The sequence below is a fragment of the Narcine bancroftii genome, chromosome 2 (assembly GCF_036971445.1).
Source record: "Narcine bancroftii isolate sNarBan1 chromosome 2, sNarBan1.hap1, whole genome shotgun sequence".
Lineage (NCBI taxonomy): Eukaryota > Metazoa > Chordata > Chondrichthyes > Torpediniformes > Narcinidae > Narcine > Narcine bancroftii.
Genome location: NC_091470.1, coordinates 170,752,049 through 170,776,385, shown reverse-complemented (window position 1 = coordinate 170,776,385; position 24,337 = coordinate 170,752,049). Strand labels below are relative to the sequence as shown.

The 24,337-nt window shown below is 44.7% G+C and overlaps 2 long non-coding RNA genes across 2 annotated transcripts; one reads left to right on the top strand and one right to left on the bottom strand.

The window, feature by feature from the left end:
- Nucleotides 1-143: 143 nt before the first annotated feature.
- LOC138754600 (uncharacterized) lies at nucleotides 144-24,106 on the bottom strand. The gene is made up of 3 exons (XR_011351848.1): nucleotides 24,052-24,106; nucleotides 18,114-18,249; nucleotides 144-644 (listed from the first exon to the last, which is right to left on the bottom strand). It is a non-coding gene; the product is annotated as an uncharacterized lncRNA (long non-coding RNA).
- LOC138754601 (uncharacterized) lies at nucleotides 4,038-19,105 on the top strand. The gene is made up of 3 exons (XR_011351849.1): nucleotides 4,038-4,155; nucleotides 5,328-6,305; nucleotides 17,591-19,105. It is a non-coding gene; the product is annotated as an uncharacterized lncRNA (long non-coding RNA).
- Nucleotides 24,107-24,337: the final 231 nt, after the last annotated feature.

Genomic DNA, 24,337 nt, shown 5'->3' with positions numbered 1-24,337 from the left:
CGTGCTATCACTGATCACCCCTTGTTTATCCAAGTGCATGTACAGTGGCCTCCATAAGTTAAGGACAAAGATATTTTCCTTTATTTGCCTGTGCTCCACAGTTTTAAATATGTAATCGAACAATTCACATGATTAAAGGGCACTTTCAAGGTTTTTAAAATTTATAAAATTTAGATGTACAGGATGGTAACAGGCCATTTTGGCCCATGAGCCCATGCCACCCAATTTTAGCCTACACCCCTGGTTCGTTTCGATCCAATGCAAGGAAACTGGAGCCCCCAGTGAAAACCCACGGGGAGAACGTACAAACCCCTTACAGACAGTGCGGGATTTGAACCAGAGTCCCAATGGCTGGTGCTGTCACAGAGTTGTGCTAACCACTACACTAACTGCCACCCCAAGGTTATTTGTATATATTTCGGTTTGACCATGTAGAAATTACAGCACTTTTTCAACATTGTCCTCCGATTTCATGGCACCATAATGTTGGAACATTTGGCTTTGATAACTCGATTATGTTTAATTGCTTCATTGATGCAGGTGTAAAAGAGCTAGGCTTCCTTCTAAGCTTTTGATCACCTTTGGAGTCTGTAGTTGCCATTTTTAATCATAAGGACCAGAGCTGTTCCAATGAAAGGCAAAGGCTGAAAAACAAGAATAAATTAGTAAGAGACATGGCCGAACCTTAAGATTATCAAAATCAACTGTTTGAAACATTAGGAAGAAAGAGTGTACTGGTGAGCTCAGTAATCACAAAGGGACTGATGGGCCATTGATGAATAACAAAGCATTTACTGTATGATACAAAAGCTCAGAGATACTAGCTTTAACAATTCCTCAAATTTTAAAGAGATGCAAAAAAAGTAAAGAAAAATTTCTCATGCTCACGCTTCCTTCATATCTGGTTGAATAATGAGCAAGCTGTTATTCTGGGCAGATATTGTGACATATTACATTATAGTCACTATGGTAACACTACAAACAATAGTTCTCTTAAAGAGACAGGCATAAAATTAAGTGTTTAAAAAAAACACAAAGGTTTTAACCTTTACAAGTAGTCATTGACACATCTGCACCTGCCTCCTGAAGAGTGTTTCTGATCTGTTGGACGGGTGCTTGGGGATTTTTCTTCATTATGATGAGAATTCTTCAGCAGTGGAAGACTTTCTTGGATTAAAGAGATTGAAATTTGGAATATTGTAGCTCACGCCTTGGGGGTGGGGGGGGGGAAACACTTTGAAATTAGGATATATTAGAATAAGGAAAGTGTCGTCTATACTACTGTCTGCAGAAGGCTTCTTGAACAAAAATAAAGATATAAACCACTAGCTAGCTACAGACAGGATGGCCAGATTACAATTGGCTGACAAGTATTTAAATGAGCCTGCAGAATTCTGGAATGGGATCTTGAGACCAAGATTAACCTGTATCAGAGTGACGGCAAGAGCAAAGTGTAGAGGTATAAAGGAAATGCCCAAGATCCAAAGCATATCACCTTATCTGTGAAACATGGTGATGGGGGTGTTATGGCTGCCACAGGCACTGGTGAACTTGTCTTCATTGATGATGTAACTGCTGTTGGCAGTAGCTAAATAAATTCTGAGGTTTCTCAAATTCGAGAAAATATCTCCAAACTCATTAGACGGCGCTTCATCCTACAACAAGACAATGAACCCAAATAGACTGCTTCAGAAAAACTCCTTTGATGCTTTAGCAAAAAACTGGAAAATTCTTGAATGGCCAAGTCAGTGACCCGATCTAAATCCAACTGAGCATGCCTTCCATATGAAGAAGAGAGCACTTAAGGGAACAAGCCCCCGAAACAAGCAGGAGCTGAAGATGTCCACGGTACAGGCCTGGCAGAGCATCACCAGAGAAGATATTCAGCACCTGGTGATGACTTCAAGTAGTCATTGCATGCAAGGGATAGGCAACAAAGTACATCTGCACATGACTAATATAGATACCACTGCCATGTCCCAAACATTATACTGCCCTGAAAAGAAGGAACGATGTATAAAAAGTGCTGTCATTTCTAGAATGTCAAACACAAAGAACTTGGAATAAAATCTGGAATGTGCACTTTAATCATGTGAATTGTTTGATTACTAATTACAGCCACAAACGAGCCTGCAGCTGACGTGGACATTTACCCCCCTCCATAAATCTTCGTCCGCGAAGCCAAGCCAAAGAAAAGAAGAATTTATAACTGTAAAGCACAAGGGTAAATAAAGGATAAAAGTGTATTTGTCCTTAACATTATGGAGGGCACTGTATTTCTATAATAACTTACCAACAGTATTGGGCTCACTGGTTGGTAGTCCCCAGGTTTATTCCCTGCAGCCTTTCTTGACCAGGAGCACATTTTACACCTTCCAGTGTTCTGGCACCTCTTGTGAACTTAAAGACAACTCAAAAATCTCAACCGGGGCATCTGCAGTTTCCTCTCTAGCTTCCCACAGAGTCCTTGAATACAGGCCCAGGAGATTTATCTACCTGCATGTGCATGAGAACCTTTTGCACTTCCTCAAATGTAATTCTGACTGATATCAAGACTTGCTCAAGTTCCTCAGTTTTCGTGTATTTCTCCAGTTAAAACAAAAGTAATCACTGAGGACCTTGCCCAGCTGTGGCTCCCACAAAGTTGACCTCATTGATTCCATGGGGTCTCACAGTTTTTTCTGATGATTTTTTTCTCCTACATACATACATAAAATATTTTGGGATTATCCTTAATGTAATCTCCTGTGGCTATCTGCTGTCCCATTTTTGCCCTCCTGCTTTCATTTTGTAGCTCTGTCCCTATTGCTTTAATTCATTTGCTATGAGAGAAAGGAATTTATTTGTGGCTGTTTCTCAGATCAATGGCTGATTCTTGGACTAATACAAGTGCGACATTTGCTGAAGGCATCGGGAAGATGTGAAAAATTAATTAACCAATGCTTCGAAGTTGCAACAAATCTCTAATTACATCTTGGCTGTAATTCAAATGGAAGTGCCAATTCGATACATGGTGGGGGGGGGGGGGGGGGGGGTGGCGCTGAGTCGATCGAAATATGCTAAACCTATAATCCAGTTAGTATGAGGATCATTTCATTTAAGACCATTGCAACAAAAAATACATAAGTTCATAGAAATCTCCACTGCCAATGTAAATCCAGTGTAAATGTTTTCCCAAATTGTCTATTCTCGTCCTCTTTCACTCTCACTGAAATGCTCACTCACTGAGATCTGAACCTGACTTGGTTCATTTCTCAATACCAGGTCAAGTATACCCTCTCCAGTTGGGGTATCTATATATTGTGTCAGGACACCTTCCTAAAGGCACCTAACATATTCACTTCAAGGTAGTGCCAATCAATATTAGGGACATTAAATCACGCGTCATGACAACCTTAGAATTTATTGCCATGAAATTTGGTACCATTCTGAGTACAAAAATTGAAATGACTAACGTTTTTAAAAATGCAAACTAAGAGAAAAAGTGAGACAGTGTCTATGGATCAGGCGTTTGTTTTCAGGCTCCTGTATCTTCTTTCTGATGGTAGCAGTGAGAGGGGACATGACCTGGGTGCTGAGAGTCCATGATAATCGAGGCTGCTTTCTTGAGATACCAGCCCTGGTAGATGTCCTTAATGGAGTGAAGACTAATGCCCATGATCGCGCTGACTGGGTTCACAACTCTCTGCAGCCTCTTCCTGTCCTAGGCCTTAGCACCTCTATACCAGACAATGATGCAACCAATCAGAATACTCTCCGTGGTACACCTGTAGAAATTTTCTGGAGTCCTTAGTGACAATCTCCTCAAACTCCAAATGAAGTAGAGCTGCTTATGAGCCTTCTTCATGATTGTGTCAACACGAAGGCCCTGGGAGAGATCTTCAGGGAAGGATTGTGAAATTCTTTCCACTGCTGACCCCTCAATAAAGTTTGTGTTCTTGTATCCCTTTCCTGGTCCACACTTAGTTCTGTAAACGTTGAATGTCAGATTGTTGTGACACCACTCAACCAGCTGATCTATCCAACTCCCATACGCTTCCTCATTGCCGCCTGTGATTCTGCTGACATCCGAGGTGTCATCGGCTAATTTGTAAATGGCATTTGAATTGTGGCTAGCCACACGGTCATGGGTGTAGAGCAGTGGACATCATTGAGGTGAGTACTGTGTGGATTGTTAATGAGGAGGAGACATTGTTATTAATTCACACTGACAGTGGGCTTCCGATGAGGAAGTCAAGGATCCAGTTGCAGAGGGAGGTCTAGGGTTGAAAGCTGAGCAGTTATTTGTACCTTTTTGGAATCCACCTCCTTATCTGCTCCTCGATGACTCCGTTACTATTGGGGGCTCTATAATATACATCAGTAGGGTTATTATCTCCTTCCTGTTCCTGATTTCCAACCACTACTTCCCCCTTTTCTGCATCTGTGTTTAATATCCCTGATCAGCAATGCCACTCCCCACCTCTCTCACTTCCCTCCCTGTCCTTTTTGAAACATCTGATACCTGGCATGTTCCTGACCCTGAGACAGCAAGGTCTCTGTAATGGCCACAATGTCATAGTTCCACATTCTGAGTTCATCTGCTCTATTCTTAATACTCCTTGCGTTAAAGTACATGCATTTCAACCCATCCAACTTGGTGTATTTATGGTCCATCCAATGCCTGTTGTCTTTCATTACAGTCAAGTAACCATTTCGCCAACTGCTCCATTATCTGACCCACACTCTGGTTCCCATTCCCTGACTAGTTATTTTAAACCCTCCCCAATAGCTCTATCAAGAATATTGGTTCCTCCAATTCAGGCCATTTTTGTACAGGTTGTACCTTCCCCACCCCCCCCCCCCCCCCCGGGGAGATCTAAATGATCCACAAACCCGAACCAACTCCTCATCCACAAATTCATCTACCTATTCTTGCTTCAGTGTCAGCCCCAGAATGAATGTTGGGGTCATTAGCGTGTTGGGGAGGAGGAAGCGCAGTGAAGTGCTCATAAACTCGCTCAGCGGGGGTGATGTTACCATCATTTCCCCCTCTGATGTAGATGCCGAGAGCGCTGCTTTTATTGCGTCAAGTGACTAGTGACACTTGGCGCCTGCTTTAGTGAAGCCAGAGGGGGTGGGGGGGGTGGGTCTGATGGCGGGCTGTGTCTGCAAACATATGGGGGCACAGCACATTGCTTGGGGGGGGGGGCAATGCCTGTGAATTCTCCCTTGGCACCGCCCTGTCTTGTCCTACCTGGTGCGAGGCACAGGCAGCAATCTAGAGATTACAACTCTTGAGGTCCTGCTGTTTTGCTTCTTCCTAACTCCCCATATTTGCCTTTCAGGACCTCGTTGCTTTTGCCATCTCCGTCATAGAATACCATGACATGCACCTGCTCACCCTTCCTCTCAAGAATTCTATGGACTCATCTCTGACACTGGCACCTGGGAAGCCACATCCATCCATGAGTCTATCCCTCCCACAGAATCCCCTGTGTGCACTCCGAACCAATGAATCCCCTATCACTATTGCTCTCTTCCTTTCTTCCCTTCACTTCCCTTCTGAGCCACAGACCCAGACTTGGCTGCTGGGTTATTTCCCTGGTTGGTCAATCCCCCTCCCCCAGTATCCAAAACAGTCAACTTGTTATTGTGGGGAATGGCCACCCGGTTCCATTTCCCTCTCATAACAGACACCCAGCTTCCTGCCTCCTTGGTGTGACTGTCTCCCGATTCATCAGCCCCTTTGCCTCCCGAACGATTCGGAGTTTGACCCTAACTCAGTCTGTGTGGAGCTGCAGGTGTAGTCATCAGGGACAGGTTTCCCACATCCCGAGAGAGGAGCAGACAACATTCCTGGCTGCCATTCCCTCTGCTCGGACTGTACAATAAGTAAAGATCTTGCCTGACTTGCCCGCTCTCACCTTTGCCTTTTTCTGGAGGGCCTGCTGTCACCCGCACATCCTCCTCAACCTCTGCTTGCCGATGCCTCTCGAGCCACACCTACAGAGGTCACTCCACTTAAACACCCCTTGCTTTAATTAGCTACAGCTAATAACTAACTAACAAGCACCTACTGTATCTTTCCCGCTGCTTTTCAACGAGTCCTGCTCTCGTTCCAACTCCCACTCTCGCCGCGACTGTGGCAAAACTAACAAGAACCTACCTTTAGGGAGGAACAAATTATTGAATTGGGTGAAACTGCATGACAATGGCATTAGTGCAAAAGTAAGAGAATGGAAAACCATGAAAAGTGACTGACTTTTGGAGTCTGGAGCTGAGGAATAAAATACTGCTGAAAATGCAAGAAATATTTTCACAAGGTCAGTACCAAAACTGCTGGGTTATAACTGTCTGGGGAAATCGTACAGATTTTTGCAAGTGAAATCTCTCACCTGAAGAGATTTTAAATGGAAATCCAGAAGAGGAAAAACCCAGTTGTTGGAAATCTAAAGATTAAAACAAAATGATGGAACTTTACAGCATGTTATGTGGCATCTGTGATGAGATAAACAGAGCCACCATTTCAGATCAGTGACGACATCAGAACTGGGTAAGTTAGAAATAAGGTATCACAGCGGTTAGCACAATGCTGTTACTGCACCAGTGACTGGGGCCTGGGTTCGAATCCCGCGCTGTCTTTAAGGAGTTTGTACGTTCTCCTTGTGTCTGTATGGGTTTTCCCTGGGGGGGCTCTGGTTTCCTCCCACTGCTTGAAACGTCCCGGGGGTTGTGGATTAATTGGGTGTAAATTGGATGGCTCGGACATTTGAGCTGAAATGGCCTATTACCATGCTGTATTTAAATTTAAATGATTAACAATTAAGTTACAAAGAAGAAATTAGATTTGTGTTGGGGTGGAGACTGGGAATGACTGAATGATGCTAGAGGTCGTGTAGGTTGTGCGAGCTGAGACACAGCGGTTAAGTGGTTGTTTATCTGCAACTGTTTGATGACGTGCACAGATATCCACGGTCATCATTTGATACTGGGTTAACCTCCCATACAATGCTATTTTATATAACTGATTATAAATGAGGAAATATTTAATAGTTTTCAATGCCTATAGAACCTCGAAAGAAAATTTAGAAGAATGAGAGAGGATTTTATAGAAACTTATAAAATTATGAAAGGCATAGATAATATAGAGGTAGGTAAGTTGTTTCCATTGGTGGAGGAGAGCAGAACTTGGGGACATGGCCTCAAGATTCAGGACAGAGATGAGGAGGAACTGCTTTTCCTAGAGGGTGGTGAATCTGCGGAATTCGCTGCCCATTGAAGCAGTGGAAGCGACCTCAGTGAATATATTTAAGACAAGGTTGGATAGATTTTTACATAGTCGGGGAATTAAGGGATATGGGGAAAAGGCAGGTCGGTGGAGATGAGCCCATCATCAGATCAGCCATGATCTCTTTGAATGGCGGATCAGGCTTGACGGGACGAATGGCCGACTCCTGCCCCTATTTCTTATGCTCTTATGTAAAACACAAATATACAAAGAAATCACCATGAATAAAGCCACTGAAAATTTTACTTTCTGCTGACCCCAACAATTCATAATTTATAATTTATGAAGAAAAATATTACAGATGTCATTGTCCTTAAACCTTCCACTGGTCCTGCCTGACCCATTGACTATAGTCTACATTCTCTGAGTGTATTCCAGTGAGTTGTGTTGATCGATGATGGAATTGGAGGATGCTAAAAATGAAAAGGGCTGCTCCTGGAGTTAAAAAACAAGACTGCGTTGAACATGAGTACATCTCCAGTGGAGAAATCTATCTCCCAGCTATGTTAAAGATTCTAATAAGGTAGAAATAACTTTCTACCTAGCTGATGTCTCTTTTGGGCCAAATGTTTTTTGGAATTTATTTTGTCACCTTGCGACATCTGTAATTTCTCAGTTTCTCCCCATGTTGATGCCTCTTTATCCACTTGATTGTTTCACTGTGGACTGAAGATGGTTGAAATCAGGTAGTTGATGGGGAAGGAGAGGAAGGACGTCAACAGTATTACATGCATGAGGTTGATTATCTCTCCTGCTGTAATGTTCAAGCTATATTTTTTAAAAGACGTCTATTTCTTTGAGCGTTTTGACAGTTAAATCTGATATTGCTCATTTTCTATGGATTTGTAGGGCCCAGGTTCAGAGGGATATGGGCCAAATAATGGCATTTGGGACTAGCTCATGTAAGAAACTTGGCATGGACGTGTTGTGCTGAGGGTAAGTTTCCATGCTGTAAAATGTTATGACTGACTTTAAATTGGTAATGTAAATAACTTAAAAATCATTAAGCAAATTCTGCAGTTACGTTAATTAATTTTAAATTGAGTGCATCAATGTAAGATGCATTCATCTACCCCACATTAATTTTATATCGATAAAATAATGCAATCAATTATACCAGATACTATTAACTGTTAGAACAGTTTGATATATGGCGAACTCTCCACTGGCCACCATGACAGAGATGCACCAAAGAAGAGGTACAAGGACTGCCTAAAGATATCTCTTGGTGCCTGCCACATTGACCACTGCCAGTGGGCTGATCTCGCCTCAAACCGTGCATCTTGGCGCCTCACAGTTTGGCGGGCAGCAACCTCCTTTGAAGAAGACCGCAGAGCCCACCTCAAGCAACCGTGTCTGCCTGTCCCGCATCGGACTTGTCAGCCATAAACGAGTCTGCAGCTGACGTGGACATTTACCCCTCCATAAATCTTCGCTCCACGCCAAACCAAAGAGAGATTTGATTACCCAACTAATTGGGGAAAATATTTGAAAAAGAGCTATATTTGCTAGCAAGTTTGTAGTAAAATGCGGAGCGGATCACTGTTGGCGCAAGGAAGTCTGTGGGAGAGGGCAGAAACGCAGAAAGAGGGGCCAGCATCGGAGCCAGACAAAGAATTAACCCCTTCAGACCTGTGCTCCTGGAAATCTTACTCACAAATGTAATATATCTGGAGGAAAGAAAGTGGATGACCTGAGACTACATCTGAACCAGAGAGAAATGCAGGGCTGCTATCCTCTGGTGATTACAGAAACATGGCTCAGGACTCTGCTCCAGACTCAGCGATCCAACTAGATGGCTTTAATTGCCTCAGGGCAGACAGAGACACAGCTGCTTCTGACAAGACTCGAGGAGGGGGTGGGGGGGATCAAAGAAAACTGGTGCACACATGTCTCTATTGTAAAGACTCTCTGTTCAGCAGAGCATACTCTAGTATGTGATGGTGAAATGCAGCCCCTCCTACCTGTCCAGGGAATTCACACTGAATACTGTAGTTTATGTCCCACCTTTAGTGTGTATTTCAATGAAGGAGATTTACTTGCCACTTGCAAAGCCCAGACGTCCCACCCTGATGGTGTCATTATTGAAGCTGGCAACTTCAATCGCATCGACCTGAAAGCAGTTCTTCCACTGTTTCAACAGCATGTGAACTTTTCCACCAGAGGAGAGAACACCCTGGATCGGGTGTACACCAACATCCCTGGTGTGTACAAGGCTGCACGTCGTCGTCACCTTAGAGACTCTGATTGTATATCAGTCCTGTTAACGCTGGCGTACAGACCGCTGGGAAAGCAAACTAGGTCAGTGCGCAGGAGGATCAGGATGTGGCCGGGGATGGTGGTGGTGGGGGCCATAGCAGCGCTGCAAGACTGCTTTGTGACCATAGACTCAGGGAGGCAGCCACCTACAATGGTCATTTATACCCAAGCCCAGTGACTGGCTACATCAGCAAGTCCATTGATGGTGTCACCGAGATCAAATGCTTCACAGCCAGGGCTAACCAGAAACCATAGTTGGATGCAGCGATCTGATCCCTTCTCGGAGCTCGTGATGCAACCTTCAGGACAGGGGATAGGGGCTGAACTCTCCCACGCAATCTGGAAGCCAAAGCAAGGGATCCACTGAGAGCTGTGCAACACTGGCACTTGTGGCAAGGGAGCAAGACTATTACGGATCAGAAGTCAACTTTGTGAGTTAAAGACAATGACTCCTCCCTTGCAGGACACACTGAAAACCTTCTGTGCACGGTTTGATGAGAAGAACAGGTTGATGCCAACGAAAGCTCTTTGTTTCTCTGATGAACGGGCCTCCTGCTTAATTGTGGACATGGTGAGGAGAACCCTCTCCAACTGAACCCACTCAAGGTGGCTGGACCTGACAGCATACCTGGTCAGGTACGAAAGTACTGCACAGATCAATAGATGGAAGTCTTCATGGACATCTTCAGCACCTCATTGTAGCAGCCCATCATTCGCACAGGGTTTAGGTTCCCAAGAGGGTGAGAATAACAGGCCTCAATGACTAACACTGTGGCACTGAACACCAGTATGAAATGCTTCAAGCATCTGGTGATGGAATATATCACAACACACCTCCCAGAGACACTAGACCCATTTCAATTCACCTATAGAAGAAACCGTTCCACAGATGATGCTATAATCTTGTCCCTTCATTCAGTCCTGACCCACCTGGAGAGCAACACCTCATACGCCAGGCTGCTGTTCATTGACTTAATATGATCTCCAGGCTGGTGCAGAAGCTGTCCTCGCTGGGACTCAACACCCCTCTCTGTAACTGGATGCTGGACTTCCTAACGGAAAGACCACGGTTGGCATGGGTGGAAAGGATCGTGTCGCAGTTAGCACAAATCATTTACAGCACCAGCGATCGGGACCGGAGTTCAAATCCCACACTGTCTATAAGGAGTTTGTACGTTCTCCCCGTGTTTGTGTGGGGTTTTACCCAGGGGCTCTGGTTTCCTTCCACTCTTCGAAATGTACTGGGGATGTAGCTTAATTGGGCGTAAATTTGGCAGCACGGACTCATGGGCTGAAATGGCCTGTTACCGTGCTGTATGTCTAAATTTAAAATGTCTGGGTTGGTAGCAGAAAGTCGAGTTGAGCACTGACGCACCTCAGGGCTGTGAGCTCAGCCCACTCCTGTTCATGCTACTGATCCACAATTGCCAGATCCAGATCCAACAGTGTCACCAGATTTGCAGATGCCCAACAGCCGTCGGCCTCATCAGCAACACCAATGAGTTGCACTGCAGAGAAGAGGTGGAAATTCTCATGATATGGTGTAAAAGTAACAACCTCTCAACGTGGACAAGACGAAGGAGATGATCGTGGACTTCAGGAAGACCAGGAATGACCATCAATCTGTAGTAGCGGAGAGCACCAAGTTGCTTGGAGTCAACTTAACTAGTGAAGCATCATGAACACACAACATCTCCTCAAGTCAGGAAGATGCATCAGCGACTGCACTTCCTGAAAAGACTGAATCAGGGCAAGGCTACCAGCCACCATCAGGTCATCCTTCTACAGGAGCTCTATTGAGAGCATCCTGGCCGACTGCATCTCAGTGTGGTACAGTTGCTGCGGGGAAATGGATCAGAGGACAACCCACAGGACCATAAGAGTGGCAGGGACGATCACTGGAGTCTCCCTCCCCCTCCTCCCCCCCCCCCCCCCCCCATCCCCATTGACGTGATCCACTGGGATTGTTTTCTGAAGAGGGCTCACAAAATCATTGAGGACCCCTTCCACCCCGCACACAGCATCTTTCAGCTGCTCCTGTCAGAGAAGAGATGCAGGAGTATCCGAGCTGGCCCCACCAGGCTGAGGTAAGCTTCTTCCCACGAGCAGCAAGAAAGCTGAACGTCCAAAGGAACTGCTCACACTGACCATCCAAGACTATCATATTCATGAAAAGATAATTATTTATATATATGACTACTTGTTCTGCTAATGTATTATTTGTCGGCACCAGAAAGTGTTAGAGGGGGCCATTAGGGTAATTGCGGAGGGGGGGGGATGGTGGGGGAAATGGCACAGTCTGTCAGTCATAAACTCACTCAACGGGGGGGAGAGGGGAATGGACGTAAACCTTCTCCATCCCTCCGAACATGCGGCTTTTATTGCGCGGAGAGTCACTAGCGTGCATCGAGCTGGATGTTAGTGACGCTTAATGCATGCTAGTGACTTGGGCGGGTCTGATGACGAGTGACCAGATGGGGACACAGCACCTTGCTTTGGGGGTGGCAATGCTCGCAAAAGCTTCCCTTTGGCGCCAAACCTCTGTCTGGTTGTGCATCTGAGTGTTTTGCACTGAGGATCGGAAAACACAGTTTCATCAAGTTGTGCAACCAGATGACAATAAATTTGACTATTATTTGCTTAATATTTAGAATTTTGTAATATAAAGGGCATCATGGTTAGAGCAATACAGTTATTGCAACAGTCTTCTTTGGCTTGGCTTCGCGGACGAAGATTTATGGAGGGGGTAAAAGTCCACGTCAGCTGCAGGCTCGTTTGTGGCTGACAAGTCCGATGTGGGACAGGCAGACACGGTTGCAGCGGCTGCAGGGGAAAATTGGTTGGTTGGGGTTGGGGGTTGGGTTTTTCCTCCTTTGCCTTTTGTCAGTGAGGTGGGCTCTGCGGTCTTCTTCAAAGGAGGTTGCTGCCCGCCAAACTGTGAGGCGCCAAGATGCACGGTTTGAGGCGTTATCAGCCCACTGGCTGATAATGTGGCAGGCACCAAGAGATTTCTTTAGGCAGTCCTTGTACCTTTTCTTTGGTGCACCTCTGTCACGGTGACCAGTGGAGAGCTCGCCATATAATACGATCTTGGGAAGGCGATGGTCCTCCATTCTGGAGACGTGACCCATCCAGCGCAGCTGGATCTTCAGCAGCGTGGACTCGATGCTGTCGACCTCTGCCATCTCGAGTACCTCGACGTTAGGGGTGTGAGCGCTCCAATGGATGTTGAGGATGGAGCGGAGACAACGCTGGTGGAAGCGTTCTAGGAGCCGTAGGTGGTGCCAGTAGAGGACCCATGATTCGGAGCCGAACAGGAGTGTGGGTATGACAACGGCTTTGTATACGCTTATCTTTGTGAGGTTTTTCAGTTGGTTAATCCAGTGCCATCTGTAAGCATTTTGAAAGTTCTCCCCCCGTCTGCACGGGTTTCCTCCACGAATTCCAGTTTCCTCCCTCCATTCAAAACACACCAGGGTTGTAGGGCTCGTGGGCTGAAAAAGCCTATTTACCGTGCTGTATGTCTAATTTTATAAAGTCACGATGGAAGATTGTAAACTTGGAGGTGAGCTTTTCTCAAATATCGATCAATCGGAAAGCAGCGTAGTGCTGTAGGGTACCATCCAGACCAGTCATTCTCGAGCATTTTCCTCCCAGGACTCTGCTTGAGTTTAGGTGAAGCAGTCAAGCTTCGCTGTCTCCTTCCGACTACATAAAAATTATTTATGCTATGCGAAGTGGCCTGCAGGGGGAGCTCCAGGGACCCTGTTGAGAATGGCTGATTTCTATGGTTTTCACTTCCAAATCCAATAAAGCCAATATTTCTGCAAAAGCTTTTGTACAATTTAATCTAGATTTATTGGCAATTCTGAATTTGGATGTGTTGGTCTGGCTATTAGTTTGTTTCACGGGTTTAGTGTTAGTTTACTGCAGGCTGCAGTGGTTCGGTGCAGTTATCAGGATCATGTTTCACTCCATAATGATGACCTTAGTGGATATTTTGGAGTTTCCTCATCTGCATGAAGACTGAATGTACATGAATTGAAGTAAAATTATGCCCCTTATAGGGGGACATTATACTCAGTAGATGCTTTCAGGTGGCCTAAAATACCCGAATGCGGCTGTCGGGAGACCACCTGAAAGTGGAGAACCTGGCCTCGAGGAGACCTTACCCAACCCTCCTCAGGGAGGTATAATCTCCAGCTCGGAGCGCTCCCCCTAGGGCACCTGAAAGCAGCAAGGCAAAGTGCTTTCAAGTGTCTAGCAGCGGGTGGGCTGTTGACAGGCATCTGGCGACCTGCTGACAGTCACCCACCCCGCTGCCGGCACCTACCCTCCCTGCTGCCAGCACCTACCCTTCCCATTGTCTGACAGCCTAATGGGGCTGGAGCAGCCGGTGCGGGATTATGGGGCTAGAGTGGCTAGTGCAGGACTACGGGGCTGGGGCGGCCGGTGCGGGACTATGGGGCTGGGGTGGGCGGGACTATGGGGCTAGAGTGGCTGATGCAGGACTACGGGGCTGGGGCGGCCGGTGCGGGACTTTGGGCTCCTGATGTCCCACTCCGGCTGCTCCAGCCCTGTAGTCCCGCGCCGGCCACAATTTGGTGTCGGTTTATAAAGAATGAGGAAAGCTTGTTAGTTGCAGTTAATCTTTCATATTGATTTTTGCATTCTGGAGAGAGTTCTACACGAGCATCTCTCAACCTTTGTGTCCTTAAACCTGATAAACTGAAACCCACAGAAGTTCTGTCATAAAATATCATTGATCGAGGAAAGGATACATCAATAGGGAGCAACACGCGGAGATACTGTCCTCGTGAAAACAAACCAACAACTGTTTTGTGGACGACAATTAAAGTTTTTTTATTTTCCATTATTTTCATGTAGTGCTGCTACAAGATGCTCCATAAACAAGTCCACAGGAGCCGGGGTTCACTCGGACATGGCTCTCCTTAAGCTGGCACGTTCAGGTGACAGAAAGGCGTCTTCCCCACGGCCACCTGAATATCCCAGCCGCGTCTGCCGGCACGTTATCTGCGTCTGAGCACCTGAAAGCGGCTAGTGTCAAAGAGTTACCCCATTTAAAGGCCAGCAAATGGGATTAGTAAGGGATTGCTTAAAGTGGGATGTGAGTGGGAAGGGAAGGTTGAGAATCACTGCTCTAGATCCAATTATTACTGAGATATTTTGCTTGAGAAAAATTGTCATTGGCTCATTTCCTTTCGAGTTATGAAACTGTGCACATGACTAGTCAATTAGGTATGATTAAAACAGTGGTTTTCGAACCCACAAACAAACCTTAAGCAATCCCTTACTAATCACAGAGCACCACTGGCACAGGGAATACTTAAAGTGGTATGTGAGTGGAAAGAAAAAGATTGAGAACCATTGGTACTTTAACTTGAAGGCAATATTCTGTTGGTGGCAATTTTCCACTGACTAGAAAGAGTAGAGATGGTTAATGGGAAATGCAAACGAAAGACGTGCTTTGGATTTTCAACCTGCGTCCAAGACTGACATTTTCAGATCATTCTAGATGAGGCTCAGGAGAACAAATTCTGCAAATGCAAAGAGAAAACATTTGGGAGAAAGTCCAATAGAAAGCAGGAATAAGGGAATCTTGCATCAAGTTGTTCAGGGACTGAGTTACAAGGAGAGGTTAAACATGTTAGGAATTTATTCCCTGGAGCATACCAAAATGAGATTTAATCGAGGTATTTAAAATTATGAGGAAGATAGAGTAAATGTAGATAGTAAGAGGAGGTGAGGTACAAACATGGGTTAAGAGTGAAAGGGGAAAAGTTTTAGGGGGAACTTCTTCAAACAGTGTGTGGAACGAGCTTCCAGCTGAGGTGGTGAATGCGGGCTCAATTTTAACATTTAAGACGAATTTGGACAGGTATGTGGATGGGAGAGGTATGGAGGGCTATGGACTGGGTGCAGGTCAGTGGGTCAGGCAAAATGAATAGTTTGACACAGACTAGAATGGCCAAAGGGGCCTGCTTCTGTGCTGCAATGTTCTGTGGTTGATTCCGTTTACAACTGAGATTGGAATTAACATCCAGTGCCTCTGGCTACCTCCCCAGTTATAAAGTTATGTAAGCAAATCTCCAGTGGAAGATTAAATGTTAGCTTCAGGAATTACACTGAAAGTCTAGCAATACTGATCCATTACAAAGGTGGAAGATATTCCTGTGTAACTGCCTTGTTTCCACTTGGTTGTGACCAATTCTAAAACTTTCTATTTAGCTTTGAAATTGAGTGAGAAAGGACATTCTCACCAGCCATTCTAGCCCCATAGTCCCGCAACGCCCGCCCCAGCCCCATAGTCCCGCACCGGCCGCCCCAGCCCCGTAGTCCTGCACCAGCCACTCTAGCCCCATAGTCCCGCACCGGCTGCTCCAGCCCCATTAGGCACCTCATGTTTGTCGGAAGAATGAGCAAGGACAGTTCATTCAACTTCTAAATGTAAAGTCTTGGTTAATCCACGGTGAGCAACTTTCACACTAAATTTGGCTTCATTGAGTCTCGCTGCAATTCCCACTTGTGGCGACAACCCATGGATCTGGTAGTTCCCTGTGTGTGATTGTACTGTAAGGAAGGGAATGGGATTGACCACAATATCCTTCACTCTTCTGTCCACACTTGCTGTCATTAAACACCCATCAATAAATTTTGTTTACGAGGATGTTGCCAGGACTTGGAGGTGTGAACTACAGGGAGAGGTTGAGCAGGTGAGGGCTTTATTGGAGTGAAGGAGGATGGGGGTGGGATGATCTCATAAAAGAGGTGTAAAACATCATGAGAGGAATAGATCAGGTGAACACAGGCTTTTGTCACTAGATGGCATAGGTTTAAGGTGAGGGGGGAGCAATTTAACAGGAACCTGTGGAGGGTAGAGGGGCGTTGGATTGGGCTGCTGGTGGAAGTACTACAGTAATATTTGAGAAAATGTTGGACAGATACATGAATAAGACGGATTTAGACTAAGGATGGCCAACCGTTTAATTTTTAATTAACAGGCCATTTCAGCCCACATGTATGTAACGGGGGGGGGGGGGGGTGTTAATTGGATGGCACGGACTTGTGGGCCAAAATGGCCTGTTACTGTGCTGTATGTCTAAATTTAAAAGTTGTCCACTTCTGGAACCAGAGCTGGATTAAGATAGGTGGGGCCTGTAGCATTTATTTTAAAGGGGCCTTAAATTGTTGCAGCTGGCACCTGCATGGTGAGGGGGAGTGTCACTACAGCACCCCCCTCCCCTCGAGGGAGTTTCTGACACTGACCCTTCATGTCCGTTTTGGTAAGTTTGAAATAGTCTTAATTATTCTTAACAATGATGCTAATTTTCTCAGATCACAATATATTCAACGATTACCAGTGTCGTGTCTAGGGAACATAGTACCTATGGCCTATCATTGAAATTGCACCCCCACCCTCCCCTGTTAAAACTTACTTAAACATTTTGTTGACACAAAACTTACTTACGATTGTGGCTCAATGTGGAATCAATGGCCGTCTTCATTACCCATAATCTCCCACACAGCTGGAACTGCTCTGTGCTTCCCTGGCTCTGGGTAACGAACACGGCCATCGCTCCCACATTGAGCCGGTGCCGCAAGCTCAATTGAAGCAACCCCATCAGATGTTGGAGTAGCGCTCCGGTGAACTCTGGCAGCACTTCAACCCTGCTGCCGCATCAGGAGTTAGATGGGGGGGGAGGCGACAGACAGCCAGTTCTAGGAGTGAGGTGGTCGGGCGAGGTGAGGACAGTGCCCCCTCCTTTAAGATTAGCGATTTTAGCCAATTATCACCTTTAATTGGGGTTATTAACATAGACTATCAGTGTGGTATCTCATAGCCACTGCACAAAGATGAAAGCAAAAAATTCTCATAATTCATACTACATAAACATGGGAGGGGGCTTGGTAATCTGGGGCCTGTTGCAGATGTGTTCAAGGACTTGCAGAAGCTAAAGTCCTGCTTCGCCTTTCTTGTAAATCCATTCATGGTTGATGTGGTCAGTGATGGTTGTCTAATTCTCGGTGCTCTTGTTACAGATTCATCTACTCTTGAAATGGAACTCATGGAGTTCCAAGGTCTAAATCCCAGTCAATAATTGAATCTGGAAGCAAGTTCCAGAAATAAAATATCCTGAACTGAAGAAAACCAGCGTGTGACTCATCTCAGTTTTCAGAACAACCTGCTGCTGTGAATCACTGTACCCTGTTGTGAAGTCTGTGAAGTCGAAGCATCGTGCAATCCTTACAAATCAATCCTGACTGAGCTAATTCGTACAGGCTTGACAATTTATCAGCTGGATTTTCAACAACTCACAGCCAAGATGGATACTCAGATAATCAGTCAGGATTCTGAAAATATTTGGAACATATATGTGTGTATTTTTTGAATATTAAAACTAATACAAATTAGCAGTTTAAAAACCACATGCATGAATAAATATTATTACGTGTATATTTGTATAAAATATTTGTACAAAAAAGTATGAGTAAAAATGTGCAAGTAATATTTTTTCATGTGGCTCTCAAACATCTGAACTTCATTGTTTGTTGGCTATATTACCTTAAGCAAGTTTGGCCACACCTGGGATACAGCACAGGTTTAAGACCAGATAACACCTCACTTAAGGCCAAAGACGTGCTCCACTCTCCAACACCAATTTGTGTTCCTGACAAAGTGAGCATTGACCTGGTATTTCCTGTTCAAACAAAAAAAAGTACATAATAATCCAGCAAATGATCTCCCAATTGGTCATCAAACATCAGCCAATTAACACTTATAATCAGACCTCACTTACTCACCAATAACATTGGACAATGAAGATTTTGCTTCCTGAACACTTTTGGGTGTACTTTATGGATTTTCGGCTACTAATCATGAAAATCACTTCAAATTTTTTCTATTATGTACCAATTTTTTAGATATTGTGATTTCCTGTCATATTTTAAGTCGACTAGTATATTGCCCACAAAGCAAGTTGTTTTGGTCAGTCCAAGAATGCCTGGGCATGCACTCAGTGCAGGTGCTATACAAATGTTGCCTTAGGCCTGAGCATGCTTAGTCAGGATAGATGCAGACAGGCTATAAAAACAGCTCACATAATTAGATGCTGTGCATTACATTGATGTAGATTGAACGCATGTTGATACACATACTTCAAGCAGACAAAGCCATGAAGTGTAACATGTCAAGGAAAAATCATTTTCTGCATCCGCACTTGGACTTGTCAGTAATGAACATGGTGAGAAGATTCACCAGGACATGCCACCATGGAAAAGTAATATCAGGTCAACTGCAATCCATCAATTCTGGCTAACTAAACAGCGGCAAAACACTTTTAGGTCAATTGAACTAACGCAATGTGTCAGCATCATTATGCGATTAAACATGCTAAATTCAATAAAAGTTAATTTAATGTTTCTCCAACTTCCTACGTGATGCAGCAAATCTGAAATTATCTTTGTCTTCAGCTTGGAAGTTGTCTATCATAATCCCCAATGCTTTTTTTTCAGGAAGTGAACCTTTTGAAAAATAAAGTTTGTTGTCCAGTGTAATCTGTTCACTGATGTCTGCTTTAAGTTTTGCCAGGACCACTCATCTCCAGACCATAACACAGCCAATTGTGAACTGAAGAACTGAATTCCAGATGTTAAATAGGAAGGACTGCAGAGACTAGGATTGTAGTGAATTACACAAGACATGCTGGAGTAGCACAACAGGTTAAGCAGCATCTATAGGAAATAACCAGCATTTCGGGCCTGAGCCCTTCGTCAAGGCATGGTAATACCTTTATATATTCCACTGAATTCCAAAGGTGATGTGAGAGTGACTGCCCTTGTGGCCATAGCATCAGCGGCATGGATAGTGAAGTGGTTAGAGAAATGCAGTTACGGCATCAGCGATTGGGACCGGGGTCTGAATCCTGCGATGTCTGTAAGGAATTTGTACATTCTCCCCAAGAGGGTTTTCCCCAGGGGCTCTGGTTTCCTCCCTCTGTTCAAAAAGAATTGGGTGTAATTTGGGGTCATGGGCTGAAAGGGCCTGTTACTGTGCTGTATGTCTAAATTTAAATTTAAAAACTTTTGGGAAATTGAAATCAATGCCCATCAAGTGGGAAGCACTCTGATAACAAAGGTGAAGGTCAATCATCCTTGCTTCAGGATCGGGGCGATGGAGTGCATCATGGCAATCACTAAGTCCACCTTGGTCAACAACCATGGGGTATCTTCGACTGGAAGCTCAGCTGAACAACCAATAAAAATACCATGACAACAACAGGTGGATATCCTCCAGTAAGTGACTCATCTTGTCTCACTCCAAAGTTAACTGTCAGTGTTGTGGTCTGGTAGGGGCACAGCATACAGCCCTTCAAAAGGTAGTGGACACAGCCTAGGGCTTCACAGGAACAAACCCTCCCCACCATCGAGAACACCTGCAGGGAACGCTGCCATCGGAGAGCAGCAGCGATCCAGCATCCACACCTCCCTGTACATGCTCTGTTCTCACTGCTACCATTAGGAAAGAGGTATCGGTACCACAGGACTTGCACCATGAGGTTAAGGAACCTCCACCATCAGACTTCTCAAGGACAGACTCAATCAGGAACTCATTTAAGGACTCATCTTTATTCATTTTTTTCCCCTCTTTGCATTGCGCTCCAAGAACATTTGCAGAGGTCCACACTATTCACCTCAAAACAGCCCATTCCATCTACCATCCTGAACATCAGTTCCCTCCAATATCAGCCGAACTGGCCATCGTTGCATATCCTGATCGCTACTCCTCAATGCAATTTGCTACCAGCAAGAAGGACAAGCAAGGAAATGCCTACATCTGTAGGTTCCCCTCCAGGTTGCAGAACCTTCTGGCGTGGAAATGCATCACTGTTCCTTCAGGGCTGCTGGGTCTAAATCTTTATTCTCCCTATTGTAACAAACTGGTGGGAGTTAAACAGGAAAGTCTTCAGACTGTAGTGCAATACCTAAAAATGCCTTCCAGTGGAAAAATGAAAGTTCATCCATTTAGTAGAAAAGAAGAATTGAGATTTAAAGTTTTTGATGTTGCAAAGGATTTGGGTATTTTAATGTTTTACTTTGTAAAATTTAGACGTACAGCACAGTAACAGGCCTTTCCAACCCGTGCTGCCAAATTCACCTCCATCCCCTGTACGTTTTGAAAGGTAGGACAAAACCGGAGAACTCGCAGGAAACCCACCCAGCCATAATGTTGTCCTTACAGACATTAGCTGGATTCAAACTCAGGTCACTACGCTACGCTACGCTAACTGGAGCAACCTATTCTTACTCAGGAAGCACTGAAAGTTAACCTATGTGTTTGCAAAATAATTAGGAACCACGATAAGAGGATTTGACCATGAGTTAAAAAAACGTCTTGCTATAATTATACACTGTCTTGATTAGACTACACCTGGAATACTGTGTACCTGCCATCTGATCCTGAGAAAATATGAACCCTCAAATCAAAAATTGTTGATGTTTGAAATCTGGTCAAATCAGAAAAGACCAGAACATTCAGAAGGATGGGCTTCATTTGTGGAAAGAGAAATAGAAATGATGTTTCAGATTGAAGACTTCCAATAGAGAGAGTATAGTAAATATTAACAAAAACGGATTCCTGGATCAGGGTGATTAACCTCTGAGGAGAGGTGGGGAAACCTTGAAACTAAGGTGACCTCGCTGCAACAAACGACATTCTTACGGAATTGGCATAGTCGTTTCAGGATGGGATTCACTGTCTGGACTGTCTCGAACCCAGGTCACATTCTTAAAATGAAGGGTTTTAGGACACTTCTCCCAAAGGGTAGTGAATTTTTGCAATTCCCTATCTGAGGACCGTGGAGGCTCAGTTGGTGAGTATGCTCAACGTGAAAACATAAGAGCAGGAGTGGACCGTCTGGCTCACCAACCCTGCTCTGGCCCATCAAGCCTGTTGTAGCCCACTGACCCTGCTCTGCCATTCAACAAGATTGTGGCAGCTCTGGCCAAGGACTAGCTCCACCTACTTGTCTGTTCCCCACCAGCCTTAATTTCCCTGTTTAAATATCTATCTATCTCATCTATTTATCATCTACCTCATCTATCTATGACTTCAATAAATTTAATGAGGCAACCGCTACTGCTTCCTGGGGCAGACTTTTTCTCTGCCTGAAATCCACTCCCCTGAATCTTAAGGCTATGTCCCTGAGTGCACAGGTGGCTTTGCCTGCAGATGCAGGCATGTGGAACTGGGCCAGGCAGCACCCATGGGCAGAAATGGTCAGTCAACAATTCTGGTTAGAGCCCGATATAAAAATCGAAGTCAAAAAGGATAATATTACATAAGTGAAGGTGAAAACATGGAAAAAAAAATCCATTTCTATCCTTTCATAATCTCTATAAGATCCCCTCTCACCCTTCCAAATCCAAAGAGTATCATGTTAAATTACTCAATCTCTGCTCATAAACCATGCCTTCATTTCCAGCATCAAGCTTGTGAACCCCTCTGCACTGCCTCCAAAGTCGGTAAGCCCTTTCTTGTGTTAAGAGACCAGAAGTGCACCTAGAACTCCAGGCGCTGCCTCATCACTAACCTGTACAATCGCAGAAAGTTCATAAAGATTAGAAAAGGAGCAATAGTGGTTATCAGACTGCTGGAGAATTGGAGAATCGGGAGTAGAACTGAGTGAAGTCACTATTACAAAAAAGGTGTTTGGGAAGCTGAAGGCGCCAAAAGCGGGTAAATCAGCTGGACCAGATGGTTTGCACCCCAGGGTTCTGAAAAAGGCAGCTGATTGTGAAAGCATCAGTAGTGATCTTTCAAGAAACACTAGAGTTGGGAATAGTTCCAGAGGGCTGGGAAATTGCAAATGTCACTCCACACTTTTAAGAAGTCAGAGAGGCAAAGGCAGGAAACCTTCGACCGGTTCACTTGACTTCAGTGGTGGATAAGATTCCATTGTCCATTCTTAAAGATGAGGTTTCAGGGTATTTGAATGTACAAGATAAAATAGGCCGAACTCAGCATGACAAATCTGCTGGAGTTCTTTGATGAAATAATGAGCAGAACAGACAAAGATGTTGTTTATTATGATGTTCAGAAGGTGCCACACAAAAGGTTGCTAAATGAGATAGGAGTGCATGGTATTACACGAAAGGTACCAGTGTGGGTAGAACACTGGCTGACTGGTAGAAGGCAAAGAGTGGGAATAAAGGGGTCCTGGTGAGTCGGGGTGATCCGCAGGGGTCGGTGTTGGTTCCACTACTTTTCACGATGTAAGTAAATGATTTAGGTGACAGAATTGATGACTCTATGGCCAGGTTTGTGGATAATAAGAAAGATAGGTGGAGAAGCAGCAGGGAGCCTGCAGAGGGACAGACATGTTAGGAGAATGGGCAAAACAGTGGTGGATGAAATACAGTGGAGAGAAGTGTATGGGCATGCACTTTGGTAGAAGGAATAATTTCTAAATGGGGAGAAAATTCAGAAAGCAAAGTTCCAAAGAGATCTGGGAGTCCCAGTGCAGGATTTCCAAAAGGTTAACTTGCAGGATGAGACAGTAGTAAGGAAGCCGAATGTAATGTTTGCATTCATTACAAGAGGACTAGAATATAAAAGCACCAATGTAATGCTGAGGCTTTATAAATTGTTTGTCAGACCATATTTGGAGTATTATGAGCAGTTTTGGGCCCTATATCTAAGGAAGGATGTGCTGGCATTGAACAGGGTCGGAGGAGGTTTACAAAAATAATCCCAGTGTTGAGAGAGTTAACATATGAGGAGCGTTTGATGGCTCTGGGCCTGTACACATGAGAATTTCCTTATTCTGAAGTCACATCACCTGTTAAATCAAGGTTGGACTCTGGCGACCCATTAGTGCACACCTTGCCATTGGCTAATTTTAATCACCTTGAGTCATTATTGGCTAGAAGCACAGATTAGCACTTCTGCCTCATGGTCCAAACCCCAGACATTGCTCCACACCAGGTCACTACTGTGGACATTGCTGGAAGTGTTGTAGGTAAGGTATGCACTACACTGAAGCTGAGCTGTAGTTTTGCGAAAGATCAAGACTTGCAGAGACCCACACCCCTGTTAGCACAAGGAGCCAGGTGTGTGTAAGATTTCCTGTTTGTAGTGTGTGTTTAGTCAAGTGTGTGAGCGTGTCGAGTAGAGGTTCACTATTATCAGAGGCCAACCGAGGTCAAAGGTGAATGTCTATATCATTGCTTAAATGAAATAGTAATTGAGTACCGTTTAACGTTCTCCCCTGTTTATCTCCCGTGTGCTAATTAAAGTTACGTGCTATTGTAATACTTGTGCCTAGACTCTCTGTAATCCCACTGAACCTGACACTCTCCCCAACATGACAATTGGTGCTGCAAGCAGGGTTCAAAGAGTTTCAGCTGGTCACACGTGGATTACTAACCATGTGAAAGATCGTACTAACAAGTGTGTGTGTGTGTGTGTGTGTGAGAGAGAGAGAGATTGTATACCTACTCACCAACTTGGGCAGCAGGAGGTGACCAACAGATAGGAAAGGAACTCCATTATTATACAAAGAACTCTCAGCAAGACAAGCAACAGCTGTTGCCATGGAAACCTAAACCTTAACATTGGACATTCGATTGCACCTTTTGTTACGTGTGTTCCGGGTATGGGTTTGTTATGGACCTTTAGTTTTGTTTTTCTCATTTTTAATGTATTTATCCTCACTTAGGGAATTGGAGTTACAGTTCACTGTTTCAAAGTTACAGTTACATTAGAGTGTCACAGATCAAATGCTAGAA